Source organism: Myotis yumanensis, unplaced genomic scaffold, assembly GCF_028538775.1.
Source record: "Myotis yumanensis isolate MYYU_CA2020_CCGP unplaced genomic scaffold, mMyoYum1.0.hap1 SCAF_1, whole genome shotgun sequence".
Lineage (NCBI taxonomy): Eukaryota > Metazoa > Chordata > Mammalia > Chiroptera > Vespertilionidae > Myotis > Myotis yumanensis.
Genome location: NW_027223752.1, coordinates 27,762,130 through 27,766,642, shown reverse-complemented (window position 1 = coordinate 27,766,642; position 4,513 = coordinate 27,762,130). Strand labels below are relative to the sequence as shown.

Genomic DNA, 4,513 nt, shown 5'->3' with positions numbered 1-4,513 from the left:
CTGTCTGGCCCTGAGGCAGCCCCTCCCTCCACACTGGACTGGATGAAGCAAGTGCTCCCAGGAGTTCCCACAGCACCTCCCTGGACCCTGTCCCCCCTACACCCGCCCCCCCCCCCCCCGCCCCCCATCCCCGTGAGGCGCAGCACGGTGCCTAGAACACATGGCATTGGCTGGTGGCACACCAGGCCAAGACGACCCATCAGAATTTTCCTCCTGGTGAGCTGGGCAACCATGTGGTGGCAGACGAGTCCCCGCAGAAGGAGCCAGCGAGCGCAGGGCCCAGGCAGCAGCTGGTGTCGTCATGGAAACCGCGAGCAGCGCCACACAGGGCCTGGCCTTTTCACTCTGCCTTTTTGGCAGGCTTCCTCAGCCACCCTGAAACCCATTCACCCGGGGCCCAGGGCCTCGCCCCTGCCCCCGCCACCGCCCTCTGTCCCCTCAGCCAGCTCTTCCTCCCCACCCCTTGCTCCCCTCCTCTTCCTCCTAGCCTTCCCCCCCCCCCCCTCCCCCCCCCCCCCCCCCCCCCCCCCCCCGCCTCTGCTGCCTTTGCCAAAGCGCTGGAAGGGGAAGGCTGGGCCAAGGAAGGACTCAGATTTTCAATTCTAAGCAGATTTCCCCTCCACAGGCAGCGAGCCCTTTCATGCATTTTTTCCCTATTATCATAAACGCAGGAACTCGCATTAGGATGAATGAGCAGAAACTCCTGTCTTTGTCAGAGCCTTGGCAGCATGCCAGGCATAGAATGACCTAAAACATTCAGGACTAAATGGAGCTGAGAGGGGGTGGAGAGCCCTTGTTGGTGGGAAATGGAACGGTGTTGGGGGCTGGCCCTTGTCTCTAATTATAACCTTAGTGTTTGCCATGTGCCCAGACATTGTGCTAAGCCCTTTGCACAAATTCCTGTTTAATCCTCACAAAATTCCTACACCCTATTTATCCCCCCATTTTTCTAGATGACGAAACAGAAGCAGGGGTATCGAGGAACAGGTCCAAGATCACACAGCAAGGAGTGGAGGAGGAGGATTTGAACCCTCCAGACACTGGAACCTGAAACACAACTCCAAGGTCACCTTCCTGAGAGCTGGTTCCTGGCTCTCCAACCAGTTCCCATCGCCCAGAGCTCCCAGGCCCGCCACCTACCCCGTCCCTCCCTCATGTCCATTTGTCAGGGTAATTGCGCAAATCAGACTGTTTGTCTACTTGCTTCCCCCAAATAAGACACAGAAGGGAGACCCCCAGGCAGAGGGAAGAGGGGCTCGCTCGTCAAGAGCCAGCCAGGGCATATCTGTGCCACCTGGAGGGCGGAGACCTTGCTCTGTACAATGTTATGTCACGTGTGGGTCTCCAGGTACAAGCTCTGACCCAAAGCAGGTGCTCGGCAGACGCCTACTGCGCGTGGGCTGAACACTTCACATCTCCCCACCAGAGCCACAGCCCACCCTTCCCCACCCCCCTGTGCCCAGGGCCTGGCCCCTAAAGATGGAGTCACAGCGCTCTCTTGCTCTCTGGCTCCTTGCTGGATTCAGCCAAAGGAAACAGTGGCAGGAAGTTAGAGGCAGGAGGAGAATGAGGTGGGGCTGTTCTTCACTGGCTTCCCCCCTGGACCACAGGTTGGCAGCGGCTGCTTTTCTCTGCCAAAGGCCACAGCTCCCATCCTGTCGTCTCTCCTGCAGCTCGGCTGGGCCATGCTCTCTCAGGCCCATCCCCTACCCTGCTGTGAGCCCTGGGTCACACCATTCTTTGTTCGTCCTCCTTAGCTTGTCTACAGCTTTAGAAATGCAGGAGTGCCCTGCTGGAACTCCCCTCCATCACCCTGTCTAAGCATGGGAGCTTCAGTTCCCTTCCAGGACACGGACCAATGCGGGCTCCGGCTACCTGTCAGCCCGCTGGTAGTGAACACAGCAAACCAAGGCCCCTGCCCTCGTGGAAGTAAGACAGACAGCAAACGAACAGAAAACATACCGTCCGTCAGGAAGGGGTGGTGCTGAGAATGAACGAACAAACGAATGAAAGAATCGATGAATGCAATCGTTTCGATGTCATGACGAGACTTTATGGAGATGATGTAATGTGAACCCTTCTTCGCTTTACAAAGGAAGGAAAGGAGGCCCAGAGAGGATGCGCAAGGTCACCTGGTGAATCCCTGGTAAAAGCTGGGTGGGTTCCAGCTGTCCTTGACTCCGCCATGGGACCGTGGGCAGAGGGGTGCAGCTCAGCCCACAGGAGTGGTGGGGGATGTAAGAGCCTTTGAAGTTTCTTCGGGGTCTTTCCCTGTTTTAAGAACAATCTTTCCAGAAGCAGCAGTAGGGCGGCAACGAGGTTATTGGAAGGCTCAGGCAGAAGGGAAGGCGTCACTGCGGGAACAGTGGGCGTGCCTCTGTTTCACCTGAGGGGCACCATGCTGCCCACCCCAGCAGAGGGTGCTGTGGGTCTTGGAGCCCCCAGGAGGCCGGCGCAGGGGTGTGTGGGTGGAAAGGCTTGTTGACCAGGGCACTGGGGCTGCAGAGTGGTGGGAGCCAGGGGGCGGGGGGGGGGGGGGGGGGGGGGGGGGAGGGGCGAGGAGGGCTTGCACTGTGGCCTGGCTGTTTGGGAAGGGTATTGTTCTTGTGTTGCTGACCGAGCCCCAGCCCACGTGCAGGGCTTGGCTGGGAAGCTACAACTCACCTGGTTGACTGGGTCATCCGTTTCCCAAGCTCCACAGGGCTTCCCATTCCAACCAGCTCGCCATTTTGGCATAGCCCCAATACCCTACAGGGTGGAGGCAAACAACAGTAGTCATGTACTGAGTCTGCAATATGCAGAGCATAGTTCATATATCATCTCCGCATGTGATCATCTTTGCAACGATCCTATATGGTGCATTATTGTCCCCATTTCACAGATGGGGAAACAAGCCTATCAGAGCTGTGAGACTTGCTCAGGCCCAGAGAACAGGAAGCTTCAAACCCAGTCTTGTCTAACAGGAAAGCCTGGGATCTGCCCCACATGCCTCTCAGACTCCTGCCAGGCAGCTTCCTGAAACCTACCAGCCCACCCTCCTAATTGGCCCAGCACATGGGCTGCGGGCCATACCCCTCTCTCCTTTCCACAGTCTCCTAGGCCCTGTCTGCTCCCTTGGCCCACAGAGTCTTGGGTCCATGCCCAGCATAGCTTCCCTGCCATGTGGCCCTGCACCAGGCTCTTGGCCCCGGAGGCCAGGCTGGGGTTGCCATGGCAATGCCCTACCCCCGGACTGCCTCGTGGGCCCCACAAGCCACTGGAATGTCTCAGAAATCCCACCCTTCAGGCCGGCATCCAAACCGCCCCTCCCAGACAGCCACTCTCATCACAGGCAACGGGAAAATCTTTTCAGATCGTGTCCTGGTTTTCAGTTTGGAAAACAGATGGCCACCATTGTGAGGCCCCCATACGCCCTTTATTTCCCTTTCCCCTTCCATGCTGTCTTTTCCTTCTCTCTCTGCCCAATATCACAGGGTGGTTTCCAGCACAGACAGAGCCTGCGCTCAACTTTCAATTCTTCCACTTCCCAGACATTTGACCTTGGACTCATCCTTGAGGATTGATTTCCTGTCCTTCATCGGGATGATAATAATCATACCTACAGCCTTGACTTTTGTGCGAATTAAAGAGACTTACCGAATCAGAATCAGTGCCACCTTCTCAGCATGGCCTTCCTCACCCTCTCTACTTACCGTGCAAACCTGTCTCCATCCCACACCGCCCTCCTTCCAGTCTTTGCTTTTCTCCACAGCATAGATCACCATTTCTATACCATGTCACCTGCTTCTTTTGGTTGTTAACTGTTTCCCTCCTCTAGAATGTAAGGACAGGGCTTGTTTTTTGTTTTCTTTTTCATCTGTTCCCATGGCTGTGTCCTCTGTGTTTAGAACAGTGCTCGGCACACAGAGGGCACTCAAAACATAGTTGTTAAATAAATAGATGAATGGGGCAATGCCAACTGCACATGCGGTTTTCACAGTCCCGTGGTTAGTGCTTGAGGTTGGCTGACACTAGAGTCTTGTTCCTGTCACTCTCCTCCACCTGCACCCATACCTCAGGCCTCCGAGGACGCCCTTGGAAGCTCTGCTGGAAGCTCACAGAGGAAAGTCCCAGCTGAGGCAGCATCCTGACCCGGAGCAGGCCGCTCCAGCTTCTGGCCCACTCCACGGAGGCAATCCTGGCTGCGAGGCCGTCCCTCCCCTCCTCTCACCCACTCGGGAGGTTGAGTCAGGACAGAAGACTGGAGAACAGTGGCTACAGGCCACGCTCTCACTGCCCAGTCCCCTGCTCTGCCCCGGGGCTGCGGCAGGAAGGAGCCCCAGGCACGGAGCAAGGGCTCCCCAGGCAGCTCAGGGCTGGGGGCCTGGGGGCAAGGAGCTGCCCCTTCTCACTGGGGTCCCTCTGCAGAAGGAAGCTCCCGAGGCCACCTCCTGCACAGGGCCACTTTCACTTTCTGTTTTCTTCACCAAAACAGGACCGGCCAGGCCTGGGCCCGTGAACTCAGGGAGATGGG

The 4,513-nt window shown here is 57.3% G+C and overlaps 1 long non-coding RNA gene across 1 annotated transcript; it reads right to left on the bottom strand.

Annotated features, from left to right (window-relative positions):
* Positions 1 to 2,046: 2,046 nt before the first annotated feature.
* LOC139010998 (uncharacterized) lies at positions 2,047 to 3,993 on the bottom strand. The gene is made up of 3 exons (XR_011471575.1): positions 3,693 to 3,993; positions 2,665 to 2,748; positions 2,047 to 2,354 (listed from the first exon to the last, which is right to left on the bottom strand). It is a non-coding gene; the product is annotated as an uncharacterized lncRNA (long non-coding RNA).
* Between the last annotated feature and the right edge of the window lie 520 nt (positions 3,994 to 4,513).